Source organism: Dama dama, chromosome 32 (assembly GCF_033118175.1).
Source record: "Dama dama isolate Ldn47 chromosome 32, ASM3311817v1, whole genome shotgun sequence".
NCBI classification, from domain to species: Eukaryota; Metazoa; Chordata; class Mammalia; order Artiodactyla; family Cervidae; genus Dama; species Dama dama.
The window spans coordinates 8,294,875-8,319,337 of NC_083712.1; the positions used below are offsets into that span (position 1 = coordinate 8,294,875).

Sequence of the window (24,463 nt, forward strand, 5' to 3'; positions counted from 1 at the left end):
GAAACTTAAATGCATATCACTAAGTGAAAGAAGCCAATCTGAGAAGGCTACAGATTGTATATGATTCTAACTCGATGACATTTTGGAAAAAACTAAACTATGGAGAGAGTAAAAGGATCAGTGGTTGCAAGGGATTGGGTTGGGAGGGAAGACACAGGACTTTCAGGGCAGTGAAACTACTCTGTCTGATATTGTAATGGTGGAAACGTTATTATTCATTTGTCTAAACCCATAGAATATACAACCCTAAGAATGAAGCCCAATGTAAACTAGGACTCTGGGTGATAGTGATATGTCAACATAGGTTCATTAGTTGTAATAAATGGACCATGTAGTGGGGATGTTGATAGCAGGGGAGGATGTGCATATGTAGCAGAAGAGGGCATATAGGAAATCTCTGTACCTTTCCCTCAATCTTCCTGTGAACCTAAAACTCCTCTAAAAAAATTAAGTCTATTTAACAATAGATGGTGTATGAGAGAGGGAATGTCCAGAATGCTGTCCTTGATTAGGTCACATCGTGACCTCGTTCTCTACCTCAGCTTCCCAGCAGTGTCAAGCAGCTCTGGTCTTTCTAACCATACAACAAGATCTTCCCAGAAACCATCTCTTTTCCTCCAGCCCTGCTCCTTTCATCTCTTTTACACCCAAACTTCTTGAAAGAGTTGACCACAAAGTCAGTCTCTACTTTTGTCACCTTCAGTTGACTCTGCTGCCCAGCTGTGTCTCCATCCCCCGCCACTGTAGCTGCTCTTGCTCAAGTCATAGGACCTCACATTCTGGAGCTAGCCCACACTTGGCAGTGTCCACGTACCATTTGGTGGTCTCCAAGAAGCACCACCCACCCAGCTGCAGAGACCTGGATTCACTGGCATCCTCTCCTCCTTGTCTCTCCCCCATGACCCACTGAAGAAATCACAGCAAGTGTGTCCTTCCTACATCATTTCTTACTTACATTGCTTGGTTCATGTCTTCATCATCTCTCACTATGGTTTATCCAGGCATTTTTAAATTGATCTCCACAATCCCACTTTTGTTTCCTCACTCCCACCCCACTTCCATCTCTTCTCCTCACAGCAGTCAAAATACCCTTTAAAAAATCTCAGTGCCCTTCAAAAGTCAGTGGATGTAATCCATCACATTGACAAACTAAAGAAAAATCACGTGATCATATTAATAGATGCAGAAAAAGCATTTGACAAAATCCAGTAAGAATCCAAAATTCATGATAAAACTGTCACCAAACTAGGAAGAGAAGGGAACTTCTTCAGCCTGATAAAGAACAACTGCAGAAAACCTATAGCTAACATCATAGTGGTATGGTCTTCAAAGACTCTTGAGAATCCGTTGGACTGCAAGGAAATCAGACCAGACAATTCTAAAGAAAATCAATCCTGAATATTCATTAGAAGGACTGATGTTGGAGTTAAAGCTCTAAGACTTTGGTCACCTGATGTGAAGAGCCCAATCATTGGAAAAGACACTAACGCTGGGAAAGATTGACAGCAAAAGGAGAAGAGGGCAGCAGAGGATGAGATGGTTAGAGAGCATCACCAACTCAAAGGGCATGAATCTGAGCAAACTCTGGGAGATAGTGGACGACAGAGCAGCCTGGCATGCTGCAGTCCATGGGTTCACAAAGAGTCAGAGATGACTCAGCAACTGAAAAACAACAACAACATCATTCTTAATGGTGAAAAACTAGATGCCACCCTGCCACCATCAGGGGCAAGGCAAGGATACCCTTCTCACCCCTTTTCAACATTGTGCTGGAGGTCCTAGGTAATGCAATAAGACATGAAAGGGAAAGAAAAGGTATATAAATTGATAAGGGAGAAATACAACTCTCTTTGTCCATAGATGACATGATTCTGTATGCACAGCACCTTATTTCCCTGCTAAAAATCCTACATCAAATTTCACTGCATATAAGATACAACTCAGAGTCCTTAAAGTGTCCTTTGAACACCCCTGACTTGTTCTCCAGATGCACTCATATTTTCTCTCTTGCTCCCTCTGACTGTTCTTCCCCTAGGTCGTCACACCAGCTCTTCCTCCTATCTGAAAGCATTTCCCTGCCCCACTCTCTTCTTACCTGAATCCCATTCCTTCTCCAGGGCTCTGGTAGAAGTGGCTTTCTGACTGCATGCTGGTTCTTCTGCAGAGACCCTTGCACTCACCTGTGGGCACTTTAAATCCTACATGTCTTTCTCTGAAGCTGTGAGACTTACTCAGTCAAGGAACCTGGGGTGGGGGGGGAGCAACAGACAATTACTGGCAGATGGAAATCAGATGGAAAAATGCCCAGCCTCAGCGGAAGGCAGCCAGTTCTGAGGGGCATTCCATGTGGCGCCTTTGGGGATCCCCAGCCAGATTGAGATCCCACTCTCCACAGGGGTGGCCAGCTTGATAACACAGCCTATTAACATTCCTTTGCTCTTTGTCTCCCTCTTCCTGCTTCCTTTCTCATTTCCTGCGTCACCCTCCCAAATGAACTACCTGCACCCAAAGCCACATCCAGGACCTGCTTGTGGGAGAACTCAGAGGAAGATAAAGTCTTAATGAAGATTTCCCCAAAAGGTTCTTCTCTCATCTCAGAGCTGCGTGGTTGCCATTTAAACATTGAATAGCACCCTCTACTTTCCTTTAGAAAAGTAATTATAATTTGTGATTGCGTGTTACTGTGTTATTTTAAAAAAGTGATTGGAAGCTCCAGGGGCCAGAGAAGGCTTCTCTGTTGTGCTCACAGAACACTTTTCTTATTTTTGGTTTTGCTCTTGCATGAATGAATAAATGAATTTTTTAAAGATGAAAGGATGAAGGACCTACTGTATAGAGAGGGAATTCCAATACTCTGTGATAACCTATATGAAAAAGAATAAATACATGTATATGTATAACTAAATCACTTTGCTGTACACTGGAAACATAACATTGTGAATCAACTATAGCCCAATATAAAATTAATTCATTTAAAAAAGATGAAAGGGTGAGGACAAATATGGAGAGGAGGGAACTAAAGGGAAAGTATAGTCTAAAGTAAAAATGATCTAGAATTTAGATTTGTGGTTGAGGTTTGAAACACACAATTCATTGGTTTTGACAGAGGAGAGAAGTTGGAAGATAAAAACTAAGGGGAACTGTGACTGTGGCCAGGTTTTCTTAGTTCATCTTGTATCCACTCCCTCAGCATTTGGAACTCTGCTGTGAAGATAAGCTGCAGTTGATTAAGGGAAGTGATCAATTATATGAGGAAATATTATGGAGACAGTGCTCTTATTTAAAGACCTTGAAAATTTCAGAAAAGATTGGTTAGTCTCATCCGAAATAATTTTGGTCGCCTGATTCTGTATTCCTATTCTGTTTGTGTTTGTTACTCAGTCGTGTCTGACTCTTTGCAACCCCATGGACTGTAGTTCTCCAGGTTCCTCTGTCCATGGAATTCTCCAGGCAAGAATAATGGAGTGGGTTGCCATTCCCTTCTCCAGGGGGAAGGGACTCCTGATTCCTATTCTAATGCCTGTCCGTTTTCCTATAAACTTTCTTCTCGGTGTTTTCTCTTATTCTAGCAGCTTTCACTTGTTTTTTTTTTTTTTTTTTTTTTTTTAATCTCATTTAAACTTCACAACAGCCCAGTTAGAGACGTAATAAACTTCGTTTTTGCAGTCTTATGAAAACCGGGGCTCCGGGACTTGCCCAAGGTCAGGTAACACGCTGGCATAAGCGGGAAGGAAGCCAGGTGGTCTCCGGTTACCCGTGCAGCGGCTTTGCGCTAGGCCGTGGTAACTTTCCTTCCCCCTGGCTATCCAAATATGGACAACATCGCTAAATTTTCCAGTTCGCTGCAGGTTGTGAGAGCCCGGTTTCCACTGAACCATTCTCCTTCCTCATCCCTGGGCTGGTGCGGTGTGTGCGTAGCTGGGAGCGGACGCGCGAAGGCGGCCAGACCCCCTCGCTCCAGGTTTACCGACAAAGAGACTGCTCCTGGGCCTGGGGACGCCATGGGGGCCCTTCCTCCCTGCGAAGGCAGGCGGCACGTTCCTCTCCGGGGAAGAGCGCGAGTGGAAAGGTGGGGGCCGGTTTAGGTGCCCGCGATAGCAGGAGGGGCAGCCCAGCGACACTCGGGCCAGCACGTAGGATACACACGGCTCCGCGTGCTCTGCGCCGCACGAGCATCCTGGGTGTGGAGACTTCACCCCGTCCACGAATCCCTCGCACCATGCGCCCGCGTGCCATTCTTCCTTCTCCCGAGCCGGCCGCGCTGTGCCGGGTGTCGGGGTGCGCGTCGGACCCGCTCCCTGAATTTCCAGCGCCCGGAACACCTGCTCCGCGCGCAGCCGGGAGGCCGTTGCCCCCGGAGACCGCTCAGGAGCCTCAGGTCCCCTGCCGTCCCCGCGTGACCCACCGCTCCCCGCGCAACAGTTGGCGGGCCAGGCGGTGCGCGCGCTCCCCGGGCCGTGCGCGCCAGGCGCGCCGGGCGGCAGGGCGGCAGGCGCGGGCAGGGGTCGCAGCGCGGAAGCCTGGCGCTCCCCCAGGCGCGGGCCCGGCCCCTCTCCAGATGCTGCCGCGCGCCGGCCGCCCCCCCGTGCGCCAGTGCCTCCCCGGGCGCCCAGTGCGCAGGCGCCGGCCGTGAGGAGCGACCGTGCGCCGGGCTCCAGCGGGTCGGAGCGGCGGTAGCGGCGGGGACCCGGGGACTGGCGGACTGACGGGCGGACGGGCCATGTCGCCCCGCATCTGCTGAACCTGGAGTGCCCGAGGATGTCTGCGCTGAGGAAGGTGCGAGCCGCCGGGGCCGGAACCGCGCTGGGACGGGGCTCGGGGCGCTAGAGCCGTCGGGGGTTGGGTGGGGGGGCGAGGGAGGCCCGGCGGGACGGACAGCTGGGACCCCGAGAGGGCGGTCGGGTGGGGGACGAGGAGCCCGAGGCAGCCTGTGCGCCGGGTCCCCTCACCCTGGGCTGCCGGGTGTGTGGGAACGGGCGCAGAGCGGGGCTTAGCTGAGGGGTGACATTCTCAGCTCGGCCAGGCAACCTGGGGGACCCGCGGAGACCCGGGAGGGAGCTGCACGCCGGGCTCCGGCTGGGCACCGCGAGGGGATGGGGGCGGCAGGCAGCAAACGGCGCCCCCTCCCCCGCCCGGCGCAGGCGGGGGACGCCGACCGCCCCTGGGAAGGCGAGGAAGGTGCCGGGAGCCCGGGCGGCGCGCAGGGGGCGCGGGGGGCGCGCAGCAGGGAGGCCGGAGGGTTTGCTCGAGCCGGGGCGCGGCGCCCGAGGCGCCTGGGGGGCTGGTGGAGCGTGCCGGGAGGGTGGCCGCCGGCTCTCCAAGTGGGAGCGGAGCGCGGGGGCTTTTTCGGGGCGGTTGCTAAGCGAGGCGCTACCCGGCGCTGGATTCTGTAACCAAGCCTCCCCCGGCAGCGGCTGTTGCCGTTCTGGGCTCGCTCGCTAACGGTAGCAGGAGAAATAAGGAAGATGTCATTATTACAGCCTGGGCGGCGAGGGGTGGGGGCGGCGGGCACGGGGGCCACCTGGAGGGCCAGCTGGGTGCCAGGCGCCCGGCACCCCTCTCCAGCGTGCGGCGCCGAGAGACGCGGAGCAGAGTGGACGGGACGCGGCGGGGGCTGGGCGGAGAGTCGGGGGCGGCGGGGCGCAGAGCCCCCGGCCCCGCAGGTGTGCAAGGGGGAGGGCAGTGAGAATGAGCTCAGGGGGCGACCTGCGTCGGAAACTCAGGAGTCGCTTCTCCGGCGCTCGCGCTTCTCGAGAACGTGGTCAGGTCTCCTGCGTGTCGTTTCCCCGGTGGATGGCGACTCGGCCGGGCTCGGGATTCGGAACTCAGGACTTGTCCGTGCGGCTGGCTGGCTCCTATCGATCAAAAATAAAGCGATCGGCAGCGAGTCCTTCCTGTGATTAATTCTGCCAGCCTGGGCTGTGGGTGGTTTTGGAGCCGGAAATGTAAAGCGCACCTGCTGTTTCTGGCATCCGAAGAGGATTTCTGACTAGGGCTCTCCCGAGGGGCCTCAGCCTCGGGGGGGGGGGGGGGGGGGGGGGGGGTCTTGGGCCTGTGCCCATGGCCACCAACTCTCGCGTCCTGTTGGCCACTGTGTCTGATTGGAACTCGCGGGCCTGGTGATTATGACTTAAGGAAGACTCTTACTTGAAGATGTAAATCGATTTTTATTAGTTATTAGAAAATCCCCCAGCGTCTCAATGTGGCCTGAGGGACCCCAGCCTCGTCCAAAAGGACCCTTTCTCTTCTTTGAATCCGACACCACAGAGCCCTCTCCCCTCCCCCACACCTTGGAAGGAGCGTTTGGGTTTGAGTTAACGTGCAACATCGTTTTCATTTTAACTTCCTTTATATTCTCCGCAAAAGATAATAGGTAACCAAGGCAAAAAATGGTGAAATGATGAAAAAATGGTAATTTTTGGCAGGTCAAGTTGTTACTCTGGTGTTTAAAAAAATGTCATTAATCAGGATTTTCCAGTAGCCAAATTGTCTTGTGCAGGCGGCTGGGTGACTCACAGATTTGGCTCTGATAGTAATTGTAGAGTGTGTGTACCATTTCCTTTTAGATGGTGTGACTTTCTCCTTGCTTGGAAGGGAACAAATTAGAACATTTTATGCCCCACATCTGGCAGCAGGACCAGCGGGCTGTGGGGGACACTTTCTGCCCCAGCACGTCTGGGCTGGGAGAGTTCAGGTCCCAGTGGATCAACACCGTGAGAAGCGACAGTGCTGTCCTGGAGCCCGAGGCCCGTCCCCACCACCACGTCCCCGACCAGCTCGCTCGGGTCAGTGTTCCATCAGCGGGGCCTGCTATGTGTGCAAGCTTCTCCTGTCCACCTGTGCTTTCCATCCTCAGTCTCCTCTGCTCTTGGTTAAGAAATAAGCCCAGGATGACTTGCCCTAGCGACCAATCATGTTGTATCTGCATATTACATTTCAAGTTAAAGAGCAAAGTGAATTTTGTGTAAATAACCCACGGTGATGAAGTAACTAGCAGCACAAAGATCTTTTCTGAAATACGTATTCTATGCAACTTTATACAAAGTGATGCTGCTAGAGACAGAAATAAACATGTATTTATTCACCAGTGTGTTAGTGCCTTAGGTTTCTTGTGTTGTAGATGACTTAATAGCAATGTATCTTATTTTTAGAGAATTCAGATGCTTTTGCATCATTTCTCCCCAGTGACAGAATGTGTCCCCCTATGGCAGTCTAATGCTTCTCTCATTTTTGCCTATTTCATTTTTGAAATTGGTGGAAATTTCACATTATACGCTAAAAGTGAAAAGACACTGCAAAACTTGAGTCACATCGGATTCCAGATACCCAGAATCCAACCATTCCTGAAACTAAATTCTAATGTTGTAAAGACTGTGAGAGGACTTGCTATCTGTGTGTTTAACAGAGTGTCTTCCATCATGTCCCTACATGATGAAGTTGAAGAAGTGCTGGCATTCTTTTATATTTGAGGAAAAACTTCATGATTTCTCAGTTCCTTAAGGAGTTGAGTGATACACATTTTGATCATAGATTTTAAAGGGAAATTAATTAAATGTATTCTTTATTGACCCTTGGAACGGATATGCCATGGTCATTCACTAGATACAATAAAAGTAACAGTGATTCATCATTTTGTCCAGATGGGAGTCATATTTAAAGCACTGGCAGCATGTTTGTTAGAATTACAGGCCACCCAGCAGGAAGTTAGCGGGCAAAGCGTTCTCTGCAGTTAAAAACCGTTCTGATCAACCACAGCTTACAAGCTACTTTTATCTTGTAACCATATTCCCAGCCGATCACCAGCTTTTAACAGTAGATGTTGTGGTCTTCTGGGCATGTGTGTCATGAAGACTGAGCCTGATAGTGTCCTGTTTATTCATGGCAGACACTCTCGTTTTCTGGGAGCTAATAATCACATGGGCCTTGGTGTTGCTGGGAAGGGCTGGGGGTGCAGAGCCCCCTAAATCCTGCATCTGCGGCTGGGAGAGCCTTCCCCTTCACAGCGCCCAGGACTTAACTACAAACTACAGTTTGCCGTCAGTGCTCATCTCCTGAGCAAAGACAGTGGGCATCCACGGCTGAGGCCAGCCCTTCCTTTCTGCAGGGGCCTGTGCGCCGGCCGCACCTGCCGTGAAGAGCCGGTCAGGCAGCAGCCCCGGGGCCCTGGAGGTCCCCTGCCGTCAGCACCGCCCGCTTCCAGCACCGCCCACTTCCGCCCACATTCCCTCGGGAGCAGCAGCTGGGGTTACTCTTCAGCGTACACACCCCTCTGGAATCATCCGCAGGGGCTTTTCCAGGACCCTGGTTGGGATCTGGCTTTCTTGCTGAGTCTCTGAGGAGTTCGACTTGGCAGGCCGAGTCCAGTCTCTGTGGTCCGTGTCTCCTGTTCTCTGGGATAACTGCGCGCCGACTTCGTCGGAGCCGGCCTCGCTGCTTTTACGGTTAGGCTGTGGGGTCCGCCCTCTGCTCGGGGCAGGCTCCTAGTTGATAAGGAAGTCAGGCCTCCACCAGTCTCCCAGGCGGACGGTCTCTGGGAAGAGGATGGCATTTCTTCTCAGCTGAGAACGGCTTGAGGAGAGGAAAGCTTTGGGAGGTAAATCTGAAAGGATGTAGGTCCAACACCACTCAGCCTGGGGTGAGGGGTGGGGGCGGGGGTATCCGGTCTGGAAGGGAAGTCAGAGCCCAGGACGGCCGGGCCACGGTGGATGGATGCGCTTAGTCCTAGGACGTCACTGGTGTCCAGAGTCAGGGAGGGCCTGAAACCATCGTTCCTGCTTCGTTTTCAGTTTTGTCAACCAAGAAATCCCCTTTTGAAGTGGATGTCTGTCCCGACCACCCAATGGGATGTAGAGGTTTTAGTTTCCCTTCCAGTTTTCGCTTCAATGCGCCCACCTTGCCCTTCACCCACTGACACCGTTCTCTGGTATCCCCTTTTTGTGTGTATACCCAGGGGAAAAAAAAAACAATAAAAGTAATTTTTGCTAGAAAGGAATAAATGTTTGCAACCAGCCCTGCATAAAATCTTATACACATGCATAAAATCGTATCAACATTGGTTAAAAAGTAAATCTATGTAAATAAGAAAGAAAGAAAGTGAAGTCGCTCAGTTGTGTCCGACTCTGTGACCCCATGGACTGTAGCCTACCAGGCTCCTCCACCCATGGGATTTCCCAGGCAAGAGTACTGGAGTGGGTTGCCATTTCCTTCTCCAGGGGATCTTCCTGACCCAGGGATCGAATCCTGGTCTCCCTCATTGCAGGCAGACACTTTAACCTCTGAGCTGCCAGGAAGGAAATCTAAATAAACCTTTGTAAATCTATGTACATATGTATGTGTTAGTCGCATAGTTGTGTCCAACTCTTTGAGACCCCATGGACTGTAGCTCACCAGGCTCCTCTGTCCATGGAATTCTCCAGGTTAGAATACTGGAGTTGGTTGCCACTCCCTTCTCAGGGGGATCTTCCCAACCCAGGGATGGAATCCTGGTGCCCCTCATTGCAGGCAGATTCTTTACTGTCTGAGTCACCAGGGAAGCCAATGGTACTTGTAAATCTAAGTGCCGTTATCTTTTTAAAACATGGGCCATACTCTGCATGAATGAAAAAAGTACTGACATGGTCTCCCGGGGCCCATAGAGTACACATTTTAAGCCAGGAAACATAAAATTAGGCTTTGAGCAAAACGGAAATTTGCCCTACCAGTTTTGTACAATGCCGACCAACAGCTTTTTATATTGGCTGTAGGTAGCAGCTAGGAATGAGGGTTCTGGAGTCAGAACCCTGGGTGGCTGAGTGGCACTGGCAGCTTATTTGCCCTCATTATATTTTCATCTCTCATCACTACATGAAGGATACAGTATTAATGTGGTGGTGTTGTCAGGAGGATTAAATGAATTGATGCGCGTGAGGCAATTAAAACAGTGTGCATAGTAAATGCCCAATACATGTCTATTGTTTTGGTCATGAAGAAGTGAGACTGGGGCCCAGGTTGAGCCATCCTGCACTGGATGTAATCAAGCCACTCTCCAGTTTCCCATAAAACTTAGATATTACTGTTTCTAGTCTTCTTTTACTTTCTTGTGTATCTGTTTTGCCACCTCTTTCCAAAAAGTTTTTTGACTCACCAACAAAAGGATGAGGTTGAAGAAATGAAATGAAATGAAATAGTCAGAGCCAACAAGTATGGTAACCATAGGGTTAACACGGTCCTTTGAGTCTGAGTTCCTGGGATGTTGTTCAGTTGCTAAGTTGTGTTCAACTCCTTGCAACCCCATGGACTGCAGCACGCCAGGCTCCCCTGTCCTTCACTGTCTCCTGGAGTTTGCCCATTGAGTTGGTGATGCCATCCAACCATCTCATCCTCTGTTGCCCCCTTTCTCCTCCTGCCCTCAGTCTTTCCCAGCATCAGGGTCTTTTCTAATGAGTCATCAGGTGATCAAAGTATTGGTACTTCAGCTTTGGCATCATGGAAGCCAACTTGACAAAAGCAGAAGACACAGCCCTCACTCCATTCCCTTATTGAGTGGGCACTGCAGACTCGTTTTTCAATGAAGAAAATATTTTCTTGAGTGCTGAATCTTAAAAGATGCTCTCTTGGAAGACTTTGTGTACAGGAGTTGGGATATAGCATATACATCAGTTATACCAACACAGAAGTGTTTTTCACGATTACAACAGAATTTGAAGGAAACCAGAAGAAAACACACACCGACAACCCACAAGAGAGTCAGTGACCTTTTCCTCGTATTTCCACATTCCCTCCATGACCAGATGGGAAACTGTGGGCTTGGGAGTCGTACTCTGGGCCCCAGACCTTACCCTGGTCTGTTTCGTGAACCATTTATATTGAATTCAAGCTGTGCGTCTTAGGGACGATGTGGATTTCTTGGGTGGCCTTGCCCTATGTGCACAGTGCTTTCAGGTAGCAGCCCGGGTCTTGGGTGTGACTCCTCCCGGCGGAGGCGTCCTTGCCGCTTCTTCCTCCGTGCTGCCTGCTCCCAGTGTGCCCGGCCCACGGCCCACTCGCCCGCCCCGGGGAGGGGAGCTCCAGCCCCCAGGGGCAAGGGAGCTGCTTCGGCGGCCCTCCCGCTGCCTTCCCCGTGCGTCTGCGATGGGGGGGCCCCACACCCCTTGAGGGGTCCCATGTCCATGTAGAAGGACAGCCTGCCAACCCAGCTCCGCGCCTGCCTGTGAGAGGACGGAGGGCACTCTGCTCGCCGTGCCGACGTGCTGTCCTCTGCCGTCACCACGGCCCCAGCTTGGTAGGAACACTCTCCCTCACCAGCTCCGATTTTCCTCGTGGTTATCGTCTCACGCCTCGAGCTGCTTGTCCCCAGACCCTCGATGTCAGGACGCGTCCGTCAGGAGAAGCGGGGAATGCACAGGTCCCCCCATGGATTGCATTGCTCAGTGAACTTTCAGCTGGACGCGAGAATGCACCGCCGGCTGACCCCTTCACAGCCCCCAGAGAGGTTCCTCAGTTGCCTAGGGCTTCTCTGACTTTTTCGAATCTCACCGAGACAGGTAAACCTTACAAGCATGGCAGCAGATTTGCCTGTCTTATGAAATCTTTGGCACTTTAAAAATAATTTCTGGGAGAGAATTCCCTGGTGGTACAGTGGTTAGGACTCTGCGCTACCAAGGGCCCGCATTTAATCCCTAGTCAGGAAGCTAAGATCTCGTAAGCCACGAGGCATGCCCTCGCACCTAACCCAAATAATTTCCATTTTCTGACATTCTTTGTAATACTTTAACAGTTTCTAAAGAGATTTCTGAATATCTGTTTTCCAATTCTATGAGAAACTTAGTACACGATCTGTATTATAGATACTTTAGAAGTTTCCATGAACAGGTGGATGTTGTCCTTCAAGCTTCTGCTGTGGCCGTTGTAGAACATTCCTGTGTCTGCTGCATAACTGTCTAGATTATTACTATGGTTATAAGTGAAAATGAAAGTGAACGTCACTCAGTCCTCTCTGACTCTGGACTCCACAGACTGTAGTCCACCAGGCTCCTCTCTATGGGACTCTCCAGGCAAGAATACTGGAATGGGTAGCCTATCCCTTCTCCAGGGGATCTTTCCAACCCAGGAATCAAACCATGTTCTCCTGCATTGCACGTGGATTTTTTACCAGCTGAGCTATCAGGGAAGCCATGGTTATAAGCAGTACATAATAAAGTATGGCTACAAGTTGTGAAAGGTTGGTTCTGCAGCTCTTTAAAGCAACCGAATAGTATTTCTTAGTCCTCAATTCATCTACTTGCTTGTTTCTCTAGTATTATTGTATTAAAAGTCACGGCAGGCATTCAATTAAAAAAAAAATCTTTTGCATATAACTAGTCTCTACAGTTTCACGTCTGGGAAGTGAAATACACTTAGGATTATATCCTAAGGAAATAATCATGAATTTACAGGAAATTAGCTAAACAGAGGTTCACTTCAGGTTTGTTTTATAGTAAAATATTGGAAACTAGCAATAACCTGAGGTTAGATAAATTCATTATGATGCAGCACATTGTAACAAAATACACATCCATTAAAAAGGTGAAACTTAAATATTTGAATTTGAGCAAACTCTGGGAGATGGTGAAGGACAGGGAAGCCTGGTGTGCTGCAGTCCACAGGGTCGCAAAGAGTCGGACACGATTGAATGACTGAATGACGCAGCAGGGTGTCCGCCTCCCGTAACCTGAAGGACACAGGTGACCAAACAGCACGTGAGCTGTCGTAGTCCCTCTGCTTCCCTGCGGCTGTCGTGCAGGCAGCACCGTGGGGCGTCTGGCAGGACCCAGCAGCTGCTGGAGAGGGGGCGCACCTTGCTTGGGGTGCAGACCTCGTCCCAGAGGCATCTGCACCACTCAACGCTACCCGCCACCCATGTGGCGGAGTCCTCTCTCTCCGCTCAGCCTTGCTGCTCCCTCCAAGCTGTTCCCTGAGCTGTTGGCTTGGGAGGCCCAGTGTCGGTGTTCGGGCCTTTGCACAGCCCTTGTGTGTGCTCAGTTCAGTTCAGTCGCTCAGTCGTGTCTGACTCTGCGACCCCATGAACCGCGGCACGCCAGTCCTCCCTGTCTGTCACCAACTCCCGGAGTCCACCCAAACCCATCTCCTTCGAGTCGATGATGCCATCCAACCATCTCATCCTCTGTCGTCTCCTTCTCCTCCTGCCCTTAGTCTTTCCCAGCATCAGGGTCTTTTCAGATGTGTCAGTTCTTCGCATGAGGTAACCAAAGTATTGGAGTTTCAGCTTCAACATCACTCCTTCCAATGAACACCCAGGACTGATCTCCTTTAGGATGGACTGGTTGGATCTCCTTGCAGTCCAAGGGACTCTCAAGAGTCTTCTCCAACGCCACAGTTCAAAAGCACCAATTCTTCGGTGCTCAGCTTTCTTTATAGTCCAACTCTCACATCCATACATGACCACTGGAAAAACCATAGCGTTGACTAGACGGACCTTTGTTGGCAAAGTAATGTCTCTGCTTTTTAATATGCTGTCTAGGTTGGTCATAACTTTCCTTTCAAGGAGTAAGCGTCTTTTAATTTCATGGCTGCAGTCACCATCTGCAGTGATTTTGGAGCCCAGAAAAATAAAGTCTGACACTGTTTCCCCATCTATTTGCCATGAAGTGATGGGACTGGATGCCATGATCTTAGTTTTCTGAATGTTGACTTTTAAGCCAACTTTTTCCCTCTCCTCTTTCACTTTCATCAAGAGGCTCTTTAGTTCTTCTTCACTTTCTGCCATAAGGGTGGTGTCATTTGCATATCTGAGGTTATTGATATTTCTCCCGGCAATCTTGATTGCAGCTTGTGCTTCCTCCAGCTCAGCGTTTCTCATGATGTACTCTGCATATAAGTTAAATAAGCAGGGTGATAGTATACAGCCTTGATGTACTCCTTTTCCTATTTGCAACCAGTCTGTTGTTCCATGTTCAGTTCTAACTGTTGCTTCCTGACCTGCATATAGGTTTCTCAAGAGGCAGGTCAGGTCATCTGGTATTCCCATCTCTTGAAGAATTTTCCAGTTTATTGTGATCCACACATCAGCGTCTGTCAAAGATGTGCGCTCTGCTGGGTTCCACTTTCTGGGTCCCTCTGCTTTATCAGAGGCCCGAGGAAGCACTCGTGGCACGACCTGGCTTCTGGGTGTGTTGAACCGGGACAGATTTTCTTGGTTCCCAGGTGGTCCTTCCATAGCCAGGCTCTGTCTGGTGGCTCTGCCTCCGTCATCCTCACCAGCCAGGATGGGGAGATGTTGGGGGACCACGCAGTGTGGTCCTGACCCTGTGGCCTCTGTCACACGCCATGCGCACCTCAAGGGAGGTGGGAAAGAAGAGGAAAAGCTTTGCGGTCAGCTGACTCTTTCTGTGAAACGTTCCTCGTTTCTTTTCTGGAACTTCTCCAGAATTTTTGCGTCCTATCCCATCAGCCCTGATGAGTTCCAACAAGAAGGATGGATCTTGTTTGGGTTTAGGTTCATCTTCAGCCACTCCTCAGACTGTGTCTGGTGTCCCCGAGGCCATTCAGACAAGGGGGCGCCGTGGGAAAAGCTGGAGAACAGCTGATTATCCTCAAAAATCAGAGAGGATGGCTGTCTGGGCATCACCAGGAGTGTCTGTCACACGGCTTGTCTGAATTTTAAACTGCCTGGGACACATAATACTGTAATTTAATAATGTCTTAAAGGAATTTTGGTGCATCTGTGCAGTGAAAGGTTGCAGAACTGTCATAAAGTGAACGGGACCTACTGGACTCTGAACCTAGTCCACCTTTGATCAGTCATCCACCTCGGCATCATCTGATGGAATTCAAGTGTCAGTTTCTCAAGCGCCAGAAACAAGTGTGGCTCACTTCAGCACGGCAGAGCCTGCTGGCAGGACCTGGACTTGCTCTCGGCCCAGACGATGGTGAAGACGCTGAGGAGAGATGAGCACTGTGGCAGGCTGAGGGAGCCTCTCCAGCAGCCGCGGGCTCTGTCTGTGCCTCGCTCTGCGAGGCCTGGCATCTCGGGACTGCTCCTGCTGAGCTGTGCGGGTGGGGGTGTGGTGGACCAGGGGACATATCCATGCTACCTGTGGCCCAAGGTGGGCCCGACCTGGCCTTTCCCAGCAGAGCACTGGAGTCTAGCGGGGTGGGTGGGGCGGGTGCAGACGAGAGATGGAGTATCTCGTGCCATCCTCCAGCATGCTTCTATTTTTACCCACGTAGGGGTATTGGGAGAAACCAAGGTTTGCACTGTTGGATGTCCAGCAGGGTGCCCGGAGATGACTCCAGTTACAAAGGGTGAGCAGGCCCTGCCTCTGGGCTCCTGGTGCACCCTTCACAGCTTTCTCTGTTCTAGGCTTAGGATGTGCTTTGGAAAGTATTCAGGGTTCTCCTGGTAAGCAAGAATAGGCAAAACCTGAGGTCAGCACATTGTTGTCAGACTCGTAACACATTTCCTTGGCTACCAGATCCTCTCTTTGTTATATTTATTCCACTTTTGGAGACTCATCTTTCCTGTGATATTTTTTGTTCTCTCATAGCTGGTGGTGAATTGCAGGTTGCTTGGGCTGCTTTCACACATTTCCTTTTTTTTTAATGGTCATCTATTCTGCTAAATATTTAGAAATTACAGATTTGTACAAATTAATGACTTGGAGGTCACAACTCCATGACTTAGAAATAATTACAGTTTGTGTCTTGCTTCTTCCCCATCGCATTTTTTAAACCAAAATTGGGAACTAGCCTTTTTTTTTTTTTTCACTTTATATTCTTCTCTGAGAATTTGTCCAAATTTCCAAAATATTCTTTGACAGGTTGATTTTTCTTAAATTTTTATCTATTTATTTTATCTTTGGGTGCGCTGAGTCTTTGTTGCTGCGCTAGAGCTTTCTCTACTTGCAGACAGCAGGGGCTACTTTCCAGGTGCAGTGCGTGGGCTTCTCACGCGGTGGCTTCTCTTGTTGCAGAGCACAGGCTCTAAGGTATGCAGGCTTCAGTAGCTGCCATGCACTGGCTTTGTAGCTCCGAGGCATGTGGGACCTTCCCAAACCAGAGATTGAACTCATGTCTCCTTGACAGGGATGAATTGCAAAGTGAATTCTTAACTGTTGAACCACCAGGGTAGATTCTTAACCATTGGATCAGCAGGGAAGCCCTTAGACAATTTGATTTCAATTGAAGTTTTAATATAATATTCTGGTATGCAGTGTTATTCAGCCACCCCCCTATTGCTCAATGTTTAAGTTGCTTACAGAGATTTCTGGTCATCTGTGATTAGTATCTTTTTTAGTGTTTTCTGAAGGTCTATATAATTTTTCTCTAGTAAATTCCTAGAAACAGAATTATTGGGCTAATGGCTATATCTCATGCAATAGGGTTGCTGTAAAAAGTTACCACAAACTCAGGGCTTAAAACAACAGAAAACAAGAGAAGCTCCAAATCAAGGATCCCAGAGCTGTGCTCCCTCTCGAGGGTTCAGGAAAGGGTCCTTCCTGCCTCTGCCAGCCTCTGGTGCCTGACGAAGCTCCCGAGGCTGCAGCCGCCTCTGCCTGTCTCCACGGCCCATCTCCTTTCTGTCTGTGTCTCCCTTTCTTCTACCTCAAACCTCTCTTCGGTGAACACTTGTCATTGGATCTAGGACCCACTCATAATCCAGGACTTCCTCCTCCTGTCAATGCTCTTAAGTTAAACACATCTGTAAAGACCTCTTTTCCAAATAAGGTCACACTTAGAGATTTCAGGGATGCATGGGGACACTCACATACAGTGGGGGTCAGTTCAGTTAAGTCGCTCAGTCGTGTCCGACTCTTTGTGACCCTGTGAGTCACAGCACACCAGGCCTCCCTGTCTATCACCAACTCCTAGGGTTCACCCAAACTCATGTCTGTTGAGTTGGTGATGCCATCCAGCCATCTCATCCTCTGTCATCCACTTCTCTTCCTGCCCTCAATCTTTCCCAGTATCAGGGTCTTTTCCAGTGAGTCAGCTCTCCGCATCAGGTGGCCAAAGTATTGGAGTTTCAGCTTCAGCATCAGTCCTTTCAATGAACACCCAGGACTGATCTCCTTTAGGATGGACTGGTTGGATCTCCTTGCAGTCCAAGGGACTCTCAAGAATCTTCTCCAACGCCACAGTTCAAAAGCACCAATTCTTCGGTGCTCAGCTTTCTTTATAGTCCAACTCTCACATCCATACATGACCACTGGAAAAACCATAGCGTTGACTAGACGGACCTTTGTTGGCAAAGTAATGTCTCTGCTTTTTAATATGCTGTCTAGGTTGGTCATAACTTTCCTTTCAAGGAGTAAGCGTCTTTTAATTTCATGGCTGCAGTCACCATCTGCAGTGATTTTGGAGCCCAGAAAAATAAAGTCTGACACTGTTTCCCCATCTATTTGCCATGAAGTGATGGGACTGGATGCCATGATCTTAGATTTCTGAATGTTGAGCTTTAAGCCAACTTTTTCCCTCTCCTCTTTCACTTCCATCAAGAGGCTCTTTAGTTCTTCTTCACTTTCTGCCATAAGGGTGGTATCATCTGCATATCTGACGTTATTGATATTTCTCCTGTCAGTCTTGATTCCAGCCTCTGCCTTATCCAGCCCAGCATTTCTCATGATGTACTCTGCGTATAAGTTAAATAAGCAGGGTGACAATATACAGCCTTGACGTACTCCTTCTCCTATTTGCAACCAGTCTGTTGTTCCATGTCCAGTTCTAACTGTTGCTTCCTGACCTGCATACAGGTTTCTCAAGAGGTAGGTCAGGTCATCTGGTATTCCCATCTCTTGAAGAATTTTCCACAGTTTATTGAGATCCACACAGTCAAAGGCTTTGGCATAGTCAATAAAGCAGAAATAGATGTCTTTCTGGAACTCTCTGGCTTTTTCAATGATCCAGCGGATGTTGGCAATTTGATCTCTGGTTCCTCTGCCTTTTCTAAAACCAGCTTGAACATCTGGAAGTTCACGGGTCACGTATTGCTGAAGCCTGGCTTGGAGAATTTTGAGCATTACTTTACTAGCGTGTGAGAGAAGTGCAATTGTGCGGTAGTTTGAGCATTCTTTGGCATTGCCTTTCTTTGGGACTGGAATGAAAACTGACTTTTTGCAGTCCTGTGGCCACTGCTGAGTTTTCAAAATTTGCTGGCATATTGAGTGCAGCACTTTCACAGCATCATCTTTTAGGCTTTGAAATAACTCGAATGGAATTCTATCACCTCCGCTAGCTTTGTTTGTAGTGATGCTTTCTAAGGCCCACTTGACTTCACATTCCAGGATGTCTGGCTCTAGGTGAGTGATCACACCATCGTGATTATGTGGGTTGTGAAGATCTTTTTTGTGCAGTTCTGTGTATTCTTGCCACCTCTTCTTAGTATCTTCTGCTTCTGTTAGGGCCATACCATTTCTGTCCTTTATTGAGCCCATCTTTGCATGAAAAGTTCCCTTGATATCTCCAATTTTCTTGAAGAGATCTCTAGTCTTTCCCATTCTATTGTTTTCCTCTATTTCTTTGCACTGATTACTGAGGAAGGCTTTCTTATCTCTCCTTGCTATTCTTTGGAATTCTGCATTCCAATGGGTATATCTTTCCTTTTCTCCTTTGCTTTTCACTTCTCTTCTTTTCACAGCTATTTGTAAGGCCTTCTCAGACAGCCATTTTGCCTTTTTGCATTTCTTTTTCTTTTGCATTAAACAGTGGGGATACCCAAGTTCAAAGGGAACCAACATCCCACGAACTTTGAAATTGCTGGTGGGCGGCTTTTTAGACCAGAGCCTCCCACTGGCACTGACCTCGATGCTCACCTTACTGCTCCCTCATCAAGTACCAGAGAAGGCCTGTGAGTGTGGCCGTGAGTGTGGCACAGGAAAGGCTTTGTGTGAGCAGCAGAGGAAGGGTCAGCAGGTTCGAACAGAGCTTGTGGGAGTCTGTGCCCACCTGGTAAGCTCTGAGCTGAGCCTGGGGCACTGTCCTTTGCAGCCTGAAAAAATGGACTAATATACTCTATGTGTAGAGTTTTTCATGCCCGCATAGAAATGGACAGGGAAATAAACTGGAAATTGATGAGGGGATCCATAAGTATTTGAGAATGAGAACCAGTAATGAATGGTAACAAAAAGATAAGTTAAAACATCACTTGTAAAAACTTATCAAATGGGTTGTTATTTTGAACATGCTAACGACCACACATTTTCACCCTTGGGCTTGAAGGCATCCTCTGATTTGAGTCCGTCACTCTTCCAGTTTTGTTCTCAGGTGCCCAGTTCCTCCTGGGCTTGCTGACCACAGAACCCTGTGCTCCACCTTTATAATGAATGTAGATTTCCTATTGCAAAGGTTTAAGGGGCTAGCATTTTTAAAAAGAATTGAAGCTGGCTAAATTTAGTGTCTGAAAAATGTCCAGACCGAAAATAGCTCTATTCGAAAACATCTGTCCCCAGGCCCAGACTGCTGGGCTCGGAAAGGTGGACGTTTCTGCCTGTGTCCCACCTGCAGACAGGTGTCCCCAGCCATGAGTCCTCACCGAGCAGGTGCCGGCCTGCTGCGCGGGGGCGTGATCGTCTCAGGCGCTGTGCTGCTTCTGACCCAGCCCTCATGAGCCAGGAGGAGGGTCACCCTTCCCCTTCCTCTCCCGCACCTTCTGCTCCTTACTGCTCCTCACTCTTTGCCCTTCTGAAGACATTAAAAAAAGATGAATCATAAGGTTCAAAAACAAGGCTTTTTCTGGAATTCCTTTCCCTTTCTTCATTCTTATACTAAGTGTTAAATTCCTGCTTCGTCTGATATTTTTTCAGGTGTAATATCTTTTTTCCTTTTTTTAAGAAATAGCCTTCTGGTAGCCCAGGAGAAGGTTGTTCCTTCATATGTGTGGCATGGGGCTCTCGGGAACCTGGTGTTTGCATAGAGGGTTTCATGTCTCCTGTGGAGGGTGGGGACGGGGAGAAGGAGGAGTGGAGGAGGGGGAGGGGGAGATGTAGGAGGAAGTGGAGGGGGAAGGGAGGAGGAGGGGAGGGGGGGGAGGGGAGGGGAGGGGAGGGGAGGAAGTGGAGGGGGAAGGGAGGAGGAGGAGGGGAGGAGGGGGAGGGGAGGAGGAGGGGAGGAAGTGGAGGGGGAAGGGAGGGGGAGGGGAGGAGGGGGAGGGGAGGAAGTGGAGGGGGAAGGGAGGAGGAGGAGGGGAGGAGGGGGAGGGGGAGATGTAGGAGGAAGTGGAGGGGGAGGGGAGGAGGGGAGAAAGGGGAGGGGGAGGGGAGGAAGTGGAGGGGGAAGGGAGGGGGAGGGGAGGAGGGGGAGGGGAGGGGAGGAAGTGGAGGGGGAAGGGAGGAGGAGGAGGGGAGGAGGGGGAGGGGAGGAGGAGGGGAGGAAGTGGAGGGGGAAGGGAGGGGGAGGGGAGGAGGGGGAGGGGAGGAAGTGGAGGGGGAAGGGAGGAGGAGGAGGGGAGGAGGGGGAGGGGGAGATGTAGGAGGAAGTGGAGGGGGAGGGGAGGAGGGGAGAAAGGGGAGGGGGAGGGGAGGAAGTGGAGGGGGAAGGGAGGAGGGGGAGGGGAGGAGGAGGGGAGGAAGTGGAAGGGGAAGGGAGGGGGAGGGGAGGAGGGGGAGGGGAGGGGAGGAAGTGGAGGGGGAAGGGAGGAGGAGGAGGGGAGGAGGGGGAGGGGGAGATGTAGGAGGAAGTGGAGGGGGAGGGGAGGAGGGGAGAAAGGGGAGGGGGAAGGGAGGAAGTGGAGGGGGAAGGGAGGAGGAGGAGGGGAGGATGGGGAGGGGGAGGGGAGGAGGAGGCTGTGGGGGAGGAAGAGTGACAGGAGGTGAAGAGGGAGGTGGAGGAAGACTTGAGCGTGGGCACCGTCCCCTTGGACGTCACTGGCACGGCTCCCTTCTCAGTCTTCTCTTGTGACACTTGTGCGCTCAGCATGAACAGAACTGTCCCTCTCGCTGCCCAGCTGTGTAGCCAGAGGCAGAGGTGAGAACCCATGAGCCTGCCGTTGAGCCAGCCATGGGGTGGGGTGCCCCCTGCACTTGGCCCACCTTTGGAAGGACCTTGTCTGCGGTGGGCCGTGCAGGACGCACGGAGAGGCAGGGCAGTGTCCCCCGTGCCTGGGCTTCAGGTGGGCACGGGGCCAGATGAGGGGTTGGGGGACCCTCAGCTGGCCGCCCTCCACCATGTGCGGTCCAGGGCTGGGGATGAGCAGGGGGCTTCCGGGGGCTAAGCACAGTGGACCCACGACGACGGAGGGGCCTGGATTCTTGGGAGCCGATGAAGGGCTGCAGACGGTGGCTGGGAGGTAGCGGGCTGGTGGCGACCTGTCTTGGCCCCTGTAGTGGGTCCTGTGGGGTGCTCAGGGTAGGGCCCCTCGCTGCAGCCTGGTGTGGCTGCCCCTGCACCAGGCCTGCCTCTCGGGCTGCAGGACTGCCTTCGTCTCCAGTGGGTCGGTCCTCTGTCCACTTCAGCAGGTGCCTGCTTATCCTGTTTGCCAAGGACTGTTGTCAGAAGTGTCACACTCTCAGTCACTCTGCTCTTACCGTTTCCCCTCTAAGCCCCCCATCTGGAAAGAACACACCAATTACAGAGAAGAGCATCCTTTGACTTATTTGGGTCGAGTATTATCAGCTCTCTGCCACCAACAGGAGAACAGAGGCCTGGAGAGCTGGGGAGCCCTAGCAGCCAGGGGCCCGGGTGTGAGGCTCAGGCCGGGAGTAGCCGGCAGCCCTCAGACCCCATCGTCCTGGGGAGCCAGTACAGTGGTCGCCTTGGTGGACCCCCCTCGTCCTCCAGAAGCTGAACTCCACGTGAGCACCTTCCAAGGAAGAGAGACATCAGGTGATGTCGGAATCCTGACCCTTTCTCCTTAGTGTTCCTCGTGGCTTCGCGGCCACGACTTATGGATAATTTGGCTTCTCCGTCTGGAATCGGGGCGTTGGATCTTGAGGAGGACTCCTGTGTCCACCTGGTCTACACTTCCTTCTGGGACAGCAGAACCTGGAGTGTCTGTAAGATCCCAGGTGTCGCTCAAGGTGCTTGGAAGTCAGGAAGGAGTCTTGGGGAGTGAGACATTCCTGCTGAGGCCACAGGGAAGGTGCTGAGAGGGAGAGCTGTCCCCAGCCCAGAAGCTTCTCTGAATTCTTGATTCTCCTGCTCCAGTATTGTAGGTGGATAGAGGCTACCAGGGCGCCAGGTGTGTCCTCTGAGATGATCCAAGATAATAAAATGACATAAATAATCATTATTTTCCTTGAGGCCTTAAAAAAAAAATCTGTGAGAGAACACTGTGTTTTAGGGCCTGCCACAGGTGAGCTGTGAGGGCGTCTGTGTAGCTGTGAGGAGGTGGGTGTTGGGGAACCCCCGACTCATGGGCCCAGCCCGAGTGGACACGTCATGGGGTACACTGCGTGCCTGAACCGGAGGAGGGGCTGGTGGTGTTACTCCCCTGGGAGGACGTGGTCCTGTGGGGCTGTGGGGTGGTCCTGGGGGTGCGAGAGGCACCCTTCAATATATCTGAGCCAGCACTACGGCTACTGCAGGGAGGCCCCACCCCATATTTCCAGCCCCTCTGTGCTCCTGGCGACCCTTGGGGTGCGGGCATCACTGCATGGCATCCGTTGGCAGTTCGTCTTCCAGATTCTGCCGAGTGGTGCTCCTGGGACTTTGTGCCAACAGGCTTTGCTGGGCCTTACAAGGAAGGGACAGGGCCCTGGTTGAAAAGTCAGGCAGTGCAGTCAGGAGGGTGGTGAGATCTGCAGAGACTCCTGCGTGGCTTCCCCACAGGAAGCACCTGCTCCTCCAGGTGGCGCTGAGCCTGGCTAGAGAGGGAGCAGTGAGGTCCTCTGTCCCCAGGGAGGAATCATCAGTGCTCAGAGCAGGAAGCTGGAGGGGTGCCCACCTCCCCACCAGGATAGGATGCATGTTTTTAATTGTCTGGTAAATCAGCCAAGTAATTTGTAATAATCTGGGTAACTTTGGGTGAATTTCTGGAAACTTGCTGATTGTACAGTCCTTTGAAAAATAACTTTTGGGTGCATGTCTGGTGGATACAAAAGAGGACATTAATGTTTATTACTGATGAATAATTCATTTGATGTGTTTTCTTGTAAATTCTCTATGTGCCAAAATTGTGCTCCACATTATGTATATTTTAGTAAATAAACCAGAAAGACAGTGCTGGTTGAGAGTCTGTGGAGGGAGGTAAATATTAAGTAAATATAGAGCAATCGTATTACTAAAGGTGTTTTCATGCTCAAGATTATAATTCAGCTTGAGGGACTGCTGTGCCCAAGTACTGGTTCTCTGACCCATGTGGGCGGCCTGGAAGCTGGGGGCAGAAGTGGTACTTCTGGTTCTGGGAAGAATGAACAGGAGTCAGGGGCAGAGTCAGGGAGTCTTCCAGACCTGAGGAATGGGGTGCAAGGGTGTCAGAGATGAGCCGGGCTCTTGGCCTGAGCAGGGCCAGCCCCTGAGGTTAGAGACCACCAAGTTCCTGTGAAGGAGAGTCCTCTGCTCTGTTTTCAGGTAGGATGGATGTAGTTTAATGTGCTTAAGAGAAACATAAGACAATAAAAAAAAAATGCATGGATGTTATATTGCCAAACCAGCCTTGCTGTTTAGGTGTGAAGGTTGGGATCTACTTTTTCTCTTCTCCCTGGATCCATCTTCACATCCAGCCCACCCAGACACCATGGGTCACTGGGAAGAGATGTCTGTTGGACCAAAAATGGCTCCAGTTGACACGTCCTCTGGTGAAGCCTCACATTTCTCAGATGGGGAAACTGAGGACTGGCCCAGAAGTCCTTCTTCCCCCCACAGGGCTCTGTGCCTGGCCACACCCTCACCACACTGCGCTCGAATTAGGAGAACGTTCTCACAGCAGCCCCCACCCCCCACCCCGCCTCCAGTCTCTCTCAGCTTGAAGCCATCCTACACACAGCTGCTGGGGTAATCTTTCTAAAGCCATTTTTATCATGTCACTTCTCTGCATGCTGTTTTCTGTTGCCTTTTGTCAAATCCAGATTTCTCCTTCCTGGCTCTCAGAGCTTTCTGCAAAATGCCCCCTTTCTGAGGGTTTCCATTATGGGCCTTTATGGAACGTTTGCCCCAAAGTGCTGCTCAGCTTCGCCGTGGCTGTCTTACTGTTGCCTGCCACCGGGCCTTTGCACATGCCAGACCACTCACCTGGAAAATTTATCAGCCTGTTCCTTGTGTCACTTTTCTTTCTCGATGTGTGCCTGTTCTGCTTTTCTAACTCCAAAACCCCTTCCTCATTGGAACTGACCCCTGTAAATGCTTCCTTCCCTCAACTCCAACTGTTCCTTCACTGTCTGCTTTCCTTTAGTAATTAGTTATTCATCTCATAACACTCAGAAGATGTCTTATGTAAGACTTGTAAAACCAGTCATCATCTAATGATTGGCTGGATTTACAAAAATATACTAGGAAACCCCCGCCCTCCCCAGGAGCTTTCTTTAAAAAAATAGCTTCCTTTATGTACTGGCAG

At 50.7% G+C, this 24,463-nt stretch overlaps 1 protein-coding gene across 1 annotated transcript in view; it reads left to right on the forward strand.

Annotated features, from left to right (window-relative positions):
• The first annotated feature begins 4,646 nt into the window (after positions 1-4,646).
• Positions 4,647-24,463, forward strand: part of DLGAP2 (DLG associated protein 2) — a 629,281-nt gene continuing 609,464 nt past the window's right edge. The window contains exon 1 of the mRNA XM_061134978.1: positions 4,647-4,776. The gene's annotated coding sequence lies outside the window, so the exon portion shown is untranslated. The remainder of the gene's footprint in view (positions 4,777-24,463) is intronic.